Raw genomic sequence first — 11,319 nt, forward strand, 5'->3', positions numbered from 1 at the left:
GTGAAATACAGCAATCCAAAGATTGGATTCAGTGTAAAAGAAAATAAAGGACAGAAAGATGCCCTTTTCAGTTTTTAATTGTTGGAAATTTTAAAAAGAAATAATTAATTTTGAAAAGTTAATTATTTATTTTTAACATTTCCAACAGTTAAAAACTAAAGGGTCAGGACTCCACACCAACAAGGTAAATGCCCTGTGCAACAACATTATTTGGCATGAATACAATGTCAAATTTACATTCCCATTCCAGTAATACAACCTGACACCATCAGGGATCATAATGTAAATATGTTCTACGTTTGGTAAGTTCAGGGAACCTGAAAATAATTATTTAGCAAATCAACCTTACTCACAAAAGGCTGAATTTCCAATTTTATTGTTGCAATTTGCCAAACGTGGAATTGGATATGAATCTGTTTCTGTCACAACACTTATCTTCCTATAGACAACACACAATCATTGTGATCCATCCAGTTTTGAAGCCATCACAATTGGTGAACTCTGACACTCTGAACTGGCTCAATAATACAATTGTCAAAAATTAAATTTGATCTCCTCCCTGACTTAACCAATGTCTTAGTGCTAAGTCTGTCAGGATGTTGCTAAATATGTGACAATTTTTGCTTGCATCAATAGCATGGTTTGTCTGTGCATAGTAACTCACTTCTTTAAAAAGCTTGGTTATGTCACTGCTTTACACCTCTGGAAGATAATGTATTATCGTATCCTTTCGTAAAGAAAAACTTAGTATTATCCAACCTGATTAAGAGTCAACTTTAGAATTTTCAATTTCTGATTCCTCATGACAAGTTGCTGATACAGTCACTCTACTCTTCACTGTCATAGAATCATAGAGATGTACAGCATGGAAACAGATCCTTTGGTCCAACCCGTCCATGCCGACCAGATATCCCAACTCAGTCTAGTCCCACCTGCCAGCACCCGGCCCATATCCCTCCAAACCCTTCCTATTCATATATCAATCCAGATGTCTCCTAAATGTTGCAATTGTACCAGCCTCCACCACATCCTCTGGCAGCTCATTCCATACACGTACCACCCTGTGTGAAAAGGTTGCCCCTTAGGTCTCTTTTATATCTTTCCCATCTCACCCTAAACCTATGCCCTCTAGTTCTGGACTCCCTGTCCCCAGGGAAAAGACTTTGTCTATTTATCCTATCCATGCCCCTCATAATTTTTAAACCTGTATGAGGTGACCCCTCAGCCTCCAATACTCCAGGGAAAACAGCCCCAGCCTGTTCAACCTCTCCCTATAGCTCAAGTCCTCCAACCCCGGCAACATCTTGGAAATCTTTTCTGAACTCTTTCAAGTTTCACAACATCTTTCTGATAGGAAGGAGATCAGAATTCCATGCAATACTCAACAGTGGTTTTACTGAAGTCCTGTACAGTCGCAATATGATCTCCCAACTCCTGTACTCAGTACTCTGACCAATAAAGGAAAGCATACCAAATGCCTTCTTCACTACCTATCTACCTGCGACTCAACTTTCAAGGAGCTAAGAACCTGCACTCCAAGGTCTCTTTGTTCAGCAACACTCCCTAGGACCTGACTATTAAGTGTTTCAGTCCTGCTAAGATTTGCTTTCCCAAAATGCAGCACTGCACATTTATCTGAATTAAACTCCATCTGCCACTTCTCAGCCCATTGGCCCATCTGGTCAACATCCTGTTGTAATCTAAGGAAACCCTCTTCGCTGTCCACTACACCTCCAATTTTGGTGTCATCTGCAAACTTACTAACTGTACCTCTTATGCGTGCATCCAAATCATTTATGTAAATGACAAAAAGTCGAGAACCCAGCACCGATCCTTTTGGCACTCCATTGGTCACAGGCCTCCAGTCTGAAAAACAACTCTCCAGCACCACCCACTGACTTCTACCTTTGAGCCAGTTCAGTATCCAAATGGCTAGTTCTTCCCTGTATTCCATGAAGATCTCACCTTGCTAATCAGTCTCCCATGGGGAACTTTGTTGAACGCCTTACTGAAGTCCATATAGATCACATTTACTGCTCTGCCCTCATCAACCTTCTTTGTTACTTCTTTAAAAAACTCAATCAAGTTTGTGAGACATGATTTCCCACACATAAAACCATGTTGACTATCCCGAATCAGTCCTTACCTTTCCAAATACATGTACATACTGTCCCTCAGGATTCCCTCCAACAACTTGCCCACCACTGAGGACAGGCTCACCGGTCTATAGTCCCCTGGCTTGTCTTTACCGCCCTTCTTAAACAGTGGCACCACGTTAGCCAACCTCCAGTCTTCTGGCACCTCATTTGTGACTATCAATGATACATTTATCTCAGCAAAAGGCCCAGCAATCACTTCTCTAGCTTCCCACAGAGTTCTAGGCAACACCTGATCAGGTCCTGGGCATTTATCCACCTTTAACTGTTTCAAGACGTTCAGCACTTCCTCCTCTGTAATCTGGTCATTTTGCAAGATGTCATCATCTATTTCCCTACAGTCTATATCTTCCATATTCTTTTCCACATTAAATACTGATGCAAAATATTCATTTGGTATCTCCCCCGTTTTCTGTGGCTCCACACAAAGGCCACCTTGCTGATCTTTGAGGGGCCCTATTCTCTCCCTCGTTACCCTTTTGTCCTTAATATATTTGTAAAAACCCTTTGGATTCTCCTTAATCTATTTGCCACAGCTATCTCATGTCCCCTTTTTCCCTCCTGATTTTCCTCTTAAATATATTCCTACTTCCTTTGTACTCTTCTAAGGACTTACTTGATCCATCCTGTCAATACCTGACATATGCTTCCTTCTTTTTCTTAACCAAACCCTCAATTTCTTTAGTCATCCAACATTCCCTATACCTACCAGCCTTTCCTTTCACCCTGAAAGGAATATACTTTCTCTGGATTCTTGTTATCTCATTTCTGAAGGCTTCCCATTTTCCAGCTGTCCCTTTACCTGCTAACATCTGCCTCCAATCAGCTTTCGAAAGTTCTTGCCTAATGCCATCAAAATTGGCCTTTCTCCAATTTAGATATTCAACTTTTAGATCTTTTCTATCCTTTTCCATCACTATTTTAAAATGAATACAATTATGGTTGCTGGCCCCAAAGTGCTCCCCCACTGACACCTCAATCACTTGCCCTGCCTTATTTCCCAAGAGTAGGTCAAGCTTTGCACCTTCTCTAGTAAGTACATCCACATACTGAATCAGAAAGTTGTCTTGTACGCACTTAACAAATTCCTCTCCATCTAAACCTTTAACACTATGGCAGTCCCAGTCGATGTTTGGAAAGTTAAAATCCCCAACCATAACTGCCCTATTATTCTTACAGATAGCTGAGATCTCCTTACAAGTTGTTTCTCATTTCCCTCTGACTATTAGGGGGTCTATAATACAATCCTATTAAGGTGATCACCCTTTTCTTATTTCTCAGTTCCACCCAAATAACTTCCCTGGATGTATTTCCGGGAGTATCCTCCCTCAACACAGCTGTGATGCTATCCTGTATCAAAAATGCCAATCCCCCTCCTCTCTTGCTTTCTTTCCATCCTTCCTGTAGTATTGTATCCTTGAACATTAGGCTGCCAGTCCTGCCCATCCCTGAGCCATGTTTCTGTAATTGCTATGATATCCCAGTCCCATGTTCCGAACCATGCCCTGAGTTCATCTGTTAGGCCCCTTGCATTGAAATAACTGCAGTTTAATTTATTAGTCCTACCTTGCCCATGCCTGCCCTGACTGTTTGACTCACTTCTGTTCTCAACTGTACCAGTCTCAGATTGATCTCTTTCCTCACTATCTCCCTGGGTTCCCCCTCCCCCCACCAACTTACTAGTTTAAATCTTCCCGCGCAGTTCTAGCAAATTTCCCTGCCAGTATATTAGTCCCCCTCCAATTTAGGTGCAATCCGTCCTTCTTGTACAGGTCACTTCTACCCCAAAAGAGATTCCAATGGTCCAAAATGTGAATCCTTCTCCCATACACCAACACCTCAGCCATACATTCATCTGCTCTATCCTCCTATTCCCTACCCTCACTAGCTCCTAGCACTGGGAGTAATCCAGATATTACTACCCTTGAGGACCTCCTTTTTCAATTTCTGCCTAATTCTCCGTAATCTCCATTCAGAGTCTCAATCTTTTCCCTTCCTATGTCGTTGGTTCCAATGTGGACAATGACCTCTTGCTGGCCCCTCTGCCCCGTGAGAACATTCTGCACCCTCTCTGAGACATCCTTGTTGTTACTACTATGACTGCCCTCTTGAAAATAAAATTAAAATAAAATTGTTTCAACATTTTTACATGATATATTCATTATGAAGGCAAAATAAGAACAATGGATGCTAGAAATCAGAAACAAAAACAGAAATTCCAGTTCAGCAGGTCTGGCTGCATCTGTGGAGAGAAAGCATTCTCAGGGAAGATCTCTCAAACTGAAATGTTAACTCTGATTTCTCTCCACAGATGTTGCTGAGCTTTTCCAGCAATTCCTGTTTTTGTTTATTACAACGGAAATAAAAAAAAAGGCTAATTCCTGTCCTTCGCTTTTAGGTTTGAAATTACCATTTTTGCCAAATGATTCACATCAATCATTTCCTGAAAGCAACACTTTTCCCAATGCCAAATTTCCTGATTATCAAGTTTTCACACTGGTTCCCATCTGACACCTGAATGTCTCTGAATGGTTTCACAATCTGAAGACTGTTTTTGTGAAAGACTTGAGACATACCCTTACCCATCAGCATACTTTGTAGCAAAAGAGTCTATGAATCCTTTGGCCACTTCAAGAAGACAACAACTTTCTCAGACTAATTATGCCATCACTCTTCCTGTGAATTTAGAAACTAATTGATGATTTGTGGTTAAATCAAACTTCCAAATACAACTTCCTTTCTCTGAACTCTCTTTCACCCTGTAACCTGTGCTTTGTTTTTCGTTGCTCATGCTATATGCATTTGTTGTCTTTTTGCAGATCTCTCCCTCTCTCCTTAGCACTTTCCTCCCTTCTCACGCTCTATATATTTCTCATTTTTCTTCTTTCTCAAGGGCTTTACATTTCCAAATCTCTTTCTTGTTCCTGCCTTTTTTTCAGATTCCTTTTTGCACCTCAAGCTGCCTCACCTGCACTGAACTTTGTAAATCCTCTGAATTAATTACCACATCTGGATTAGCCTTTTGCTCAGTTCTGAGTTTCTGTTCAGCATAACCCCACCTACAGGTAATTATCTCCATAGCAACCTCAGGGCTTTCTTATATTTTGAACTTATCCATTTGAAAGACTTCAAGTGCTGTTTGTTCACACACATACAAATAGGAAAATAAATAATGAAAGCAAACATCCTATCATTCAGATTAAACTGAAAGCAAATTCTGCATTTTAATGTTGGATGTAACCCATAATAAAGTTAGATAAAACATATTATCTCAGTCCCAGGATTTCTGTGGGTAACTCAAAGCAATGTGGTCATGATATTCAACCACTCCAAGCAACAGGCTTTGTACCAAAAGGATGATGACACAAAATATTGTAGAATCCATACAGAGGTGTATATTGGTCAGTAATGGCTGGGTGCAAGGAAATGCCTAACTATTTCAATGAGTTCAGTTCCTGGAGTATGAGTAAGTATTAAATCAACATAAATAAATTGATGGAACAGCTCTGCAAAATGAATATTTCTTCAAGTCAATTTAAAAATAAACAACCACAGCATTCTTTTCTGAAGATTTCACCATGTTATTAAGTAATTCAATTCAAGTTTATTTGAACAATCAAATAAAAACAGGCTGGCAGAATGGAAGAAATCACACAGACAGATGGATACAGAGATTTTGAACATAAAGGAAGAACTGAGGAATTCAATATTTGTAATGAAATATCATGAGCTAATCCACAGATCAAATCATAGCCAAGTATAAAATCTATTGTTTGAATGATGTATTCATTTTAGCTTACAACAGAACTGCAAGGAATTGGTTGCGTTTGCAATAATCTTCTTCAACAGATACACATAGTGGTCCCCATTCTCCACTCACCCTGTCAAAGCACAGTGACAGATACATTGACCTTCTCTCTTCACCACATACACCCTTTTCCTCAGATGTATGATGCTTTAAATATCAAAAATAATTTCAACCATCCGTACTGCACTAAAATAAGGTAGTGTTAGTGGGTAAGCAGCTTTCTTATAAATAAACAGTTAATATAGGCACTACAATGATAATAATGTAAAAATAGAATAGCTCTGCAGTCTCAATGCACAGAATCTCTCGATCATTGACAGAGCCATAATGCATGGAGACAAGCAGATTAAGGAGGTGAATGTATAATGCATAGGTAAGAGGTGTACTGTTTCATGTGGCACATGGTACCAGCACCAAGGTCCTAGCAAAACAGATTAATCAGGCAGTCATAGCTTTAAATTAGGAAGTGTGGGAGATGGAAGACTCATGTGGAAAATGCAGTATAAATAATACTTTGGACATGAACATATAAGAACAGATTAGAAATGGAGGCAAAAGTTGTGCTTTAAGCACCACAGATAAAAAAAAATCTAATAAGTGCAAAACAATTAAACCAATGATGAGAAACAAGAAATGTGAAAGGGAAACATAAGTGGAAACGGGCAGATTAAGGTCTGTGGTTCAAATAAACATTTTATATCAAAGAGGGGGATTACTGAAACAAACAAAATAAACTGCAGGGAAAATTTTGGCTTGGAAGGTACAACAAGGTGGATAGTACTAAGCTGAAAATGTGTTGCTGGTCAAAGCACAGCAGGTTAGGCAGCATCTCAGGAATAGAGAATTCGACGTTTCGAGCATAAGCCCTTCATCAGGATAGTACTAAATCAGGCTCATAAGACAGTCAGGACTATGAACTAAATACACCAGCATATAAGGATAGATAGCGAAAATAGTCTAAAAGATGGAGTAGTGTTAGTGGTTGGGACTGACATCACTTCAATAATGCGGGAGAATATAACAGGAGATAAGCGGAGAATGGAAACAATGACTTGAATTCTAGACAAAAAAATGAGGATTATAGTAAGCACAGAACTTCTGGTAGCAACTGTTAAGTGGTAAATTGTATAAATGCAGAGATTAGACAAGCACATAGTAATCGCAGACTGGTTTTAATGGGAGATTTAAATTTCATATATATGAGGATAAGTGACAACCACGTCAAAAAAAGTCATGAATTTCCTTGCGGTGTCTAGGTTTGTTTTAATTTTTACAACAATGCCTTTCTGTCCATGATAATAAAGAAATCAGTTTAGAGCATTACAAATGTCCTAACTATGATCTCTTGAAGTTCTCTCACTTTGGCAAACTGCACGTCACCCTGTCTGTGAAGAAAAGTGGCATAAGTAACTCAGGAAATTATACAGCACTTAGAATAACAGCTGCAGTCCGAAAATTATTAGGACCTATAATCAAAATGGTGAGGGCACAAACTGAAGATTACTTTCTCAGAAAGTGTCTCTCATTTCTGACACCTCCAGAATGTTACCAATTTTCAAAATTTTGGGTAGGAGTCAAGAAACAATTAACAGATTGCTTGAGAAGCTAGTTGATAGGAATGGGAGGATGAGATTGTCATTTTAAAATCAGCAAATAAGCACTCCTGAACTTATGCTTATGTATGCTTGCACATAGGTATTGTGTTCAATGTTCGCAAAAGTTAATAAAGAGGCAACTCTTGAGACCCTGGGGTTACTGTGCCAGGTTGTGTACATCACACCACGGTTGGCTGTTTGGTCATTTTGTGCTCAGCCAGGCTGCAGGCCCTCAGAGGTGCTACCTGCTGTCTTCTGCAGAGAAAGGTAGACCCCCGTCATTGCCGCTGTCTGCATTTATCACTCATCATCTGCAGTCATTCCTGCTTCCTGCTACCACTTAGCACGCCAACTAGGCATTGAGCTCACCCAATTACAGCAATTAAGTTTTGAAATAAGGCTTTGTAAATGATACAAATGCAACACAAGCTTAGGAACTGAACATTATCAGAGTGTTCATAGCATTCACTGGTCGTTCCTTACTGCCTTGAGAAGGTGATGGTGAGTCTTCTTCTCAAATCTCTAATAGGGAAAGTCACCATAGTCCTGTTGGAGCTCTCTTGTGGCTGCTCTCTTACTGGAGACAGAGATGACTGGCAGTGGGTTAACCTGAGGGTCACCGAGCATCAAGCAAAAGAGAGAGGTTGAAAAAAGGTGTGTCATTCCGGATAACCTCACCTAGGACAGAAACTGAACCCACATTGTTGGTGCTAGTCTACATCACAAACCAGCCATCTATCTGAATGAGCTAATTTACTTTGTATAGCTCCATAAGTGTATCATACAATTACAATGTAGGGGGTACCAGGATTTTGATCCAGCAATGATGAACAAAAAAGGCAATACATGTTCAAGTCTGCACAATGTGTGATTGCAGTAGGGACTTAAGAGGTGAAAACAAATCCCATGAATTAAAATCCTGCAGATCTGGCAGCTGTTGCTGAAGAAACTGAACACATTGCTCCAGTGTATTTTTGTGGGTAGTATATGCTGGAACGACTGTTCAACAGTGATGAAGGGATTGAATGTTCATGTTACTGTTTGGGGGTTCCAGTCTGGTGGCTTTAATGGTCATATTCTATTACAATGTTTTCTGCATTTTAACTGGTTCATCACTGAACATCTCCAGTATTTCCCCTCTGGCCACTCATGTGCTAAAATTGTTAATATGATGAATGCTTCCACAGATGCGAAAGGCAACATTTGACCAGCAGCCCTCTTTCACTCAAAACTTTAGATGCAGCACACCCTCCAAATGAATTACAGATTGGAGAGTCAGTCATTTTATTTGCTTATTTATTGTTGTAAATAAGCACAACTGCAACCAGCACTCAGCTCATACAGAAATCAAACATAATAAGGCAACTGCAATTTAACTTTGTGTGTTATTGGAATATAAATTAAAGTAGCTCATAATTGGAACATCATGACTGCAATTCATTCTTCAAGCACATATGTGGCCTGTGATTTGCTAAAGGAAGAATTGCAAGATGGCGGCACCACAAGGTTGGCAGCATTCACGCTCCAGGGCCCATCTGTTCCCTCCCTTCTTCCCTTATCCATTCTGCTTTTCTTTATCTTCATCTGCTTCCTGTCAGCAGCAGCGGCAGAGTTGACATCATGGAGGAGAGCGGCCAGAGCAGGAATCTTGGCGAGGCAGCAGCCTGGCCTGACGGTGGAACTAGGGTCTACAGGTTGTGATAGGCCTGGAGCAGGGAATACAGGCTTCGACAAAGTGGCAGCTTCAGTGGAACCAGGGACTCCTAGTTGTGATAGGCCTGGAGCCGGGCCCTCCTGGTTATCAACAAAGTGGCACTGGGGCCAGAGACCCTTGGTCATGGGGAAAGCATTGATCCAGAACGGGACCTGGCATCGGTGGCCCATCAGTGAGTGGACCAGCCAGGAAAAGATGGCCCTTGGAAAGTAGCGACTCCGATGTTGGGCGTCCACAGGTAGTGGAGAGGTGGAAGCGCAGGTTGGTCAACTGGCTCAGGACTCATGGAGGAGGTGGCAGAACCAAGATGGATTCTCTTGCAGCCATATTGTTTTATTCTGTTTATTCTTAATCTATTTAATATGGCTCCGGAATGTGGCAAAAGTTGAAACTCTATTTTACAGTGTTGTTCATTGCAGAGTACACGTGACAATAAATCATTCATTCGATTAATGTCACTTATTAATGAATCTTCTTTGACTTCAGATACATACACGGTATTAAAAGCTTTGGAGAGTGCCAAATAACGTCACAGTTAATGAAGTACTTTTGAAGTTTAGTTACTGCGGTCATGTAAGAAATGTGGCAGCTGATTTCAAACCATAACACTGCAAGTGATCAGATGTTGTGTTTTATGCATTGTTTGAGAGATAAAATGTTGACCAGGAAACATAGAAAACTTATTTGTCAGATTTCAAATAGGGTTTTGAAATCCAATATATTTACTTGTGAAGACAATTCCTCAGTTCAGCATCTCATCTGAAAGAAAGCACCTCCAAAAATATAGCACTCCCTTTGTGCTACAGTAAAGTAGCAGCCTACTTCATATACTCAAGGCTTTCAAGTGGGTTTGAACCCAAAGCCTTCTGCCTCAGAGGAGAGAGCACTTTAAAATAAAAAAAATTCAATTCCACTTATTGTTACTTTGCAGTTTTTAAGAACAATCTCTGACTGATTTCTTAGCAACAAGGAGCAATTTTTACACATTGTTCCTTTGGCTGGTACATTTATGAAAACAGGTCTTAGAAATTAAAAGACAACCTGTGAAATATGATACAGAACAAAATTGTTTTTAAATCTGAATTTTTGAAGAAACATGCCTTCAATAAAGCATGCCCATTTCATGTCCGAGTGATAAGAAGAAATACATGATTTTGTATGCCAATCAAAAACTGGACTGTAATAAAGTGCATACAGACAAGGTAAAGTGTGTGATATCAACATAAATTGCAATTGTAAAGGGAGTAGATGGAAATGTGACCTAATACACAAAATGCCTTTTAAATGCTTTATAAAGGTTGAGAAAAAAAATATTATATGAATCCTATTTACTCATTTCAAACAAGGATGGTCAAATCGTATTACCACTTGCTACATAATTTTCAAAACAAAGTAATGCTGTGAAGAAGAAATTCTTGGTTTTAAACGGGAGAGAAACAGCTTCTACAATTACATATCATTATCTCACATTTTACAGCAATTTGTGCACTTCCATGCAATCAAGGTTTCTAAAGGGCCAATTTCTATTAACTTGTATAAAAGAAACATAGCATTCAGTTGAAATGCAACTGTGTCAGCAGCCAAAGATTTCTTGCCAAGCAAAAAGATACGTTGATTTTCTTTACCAGGTTCTCTTTTACTACGATATAGTCAAAATCATTTATTTTAATCCATTACAGGATCTCATCAGTAATTGCATTTTTTTTTGTTTTTAAAGCAAACTCACCCCACTGTACTGTCAGCTCCTGCAAGAATTGAGCTGGTTGGTCACAAGAAAGAGTGAATAGGAAGTGATTTGTTCCAAAGCTACGTTAAAAAAATCCTCAAAATACACCAGGGGTATTTGAAGAGAGGGATAGGAAATTAGCAATCCTGCAGCCAGCTTCCTTCACTGTCATTAATCATGTTGTTTCTCACAGCTACAATGGAAGCTTATGGAAGGGTGGGGAACATACACTATTGGTTGACTCAGCTCTTTCCAATACAAGCCAGCCAATCCTTTTGCCCTGAGATATAAATAACTAGGATGCAATTACAAAATATATA

General features: G+C 39.6%; 1 protein-coding gene across 1 annotated transcript in view; it reads right to left on the minus strand.

Moving 5' to 3' along the window:
• rbfox1 (RNA binding fox-1 homolog 1) overlaps positions 1 to 11,036 on the minus strand; it is a 375,024-nt gene extending 363,988 nt beyond the window's left edge. Inside the window, exon 1 of the mRNA XM_060840251.1 lies at positions 11,000 to 11,036. The gene's annotated coding sequence lies outside the window, so the exon portion shown is untranslated. The remainder of the gene's footprint in view (positions 1 to 10,999) is intronic.
• Positions 11,037 to 11,319: the final 283 nt, after the last annotated feature.

This window comes from Hemiscyllium ocellatum, chromosome 20 (genome assembly GCF_020745735.1).
Source record: "Hemiscyllium ocellatum isolate sHemOce1 chromosome 20, sHemOce1.pat.X.cur, whole genome shotgun sequence".
NCBI lineage: Eukaryota > Metazoa > Chordata > Chondrichthyes > Orectolobiformes > Hemiscylliidae > Hemiscyllium > Hemiscyllium ocellatum.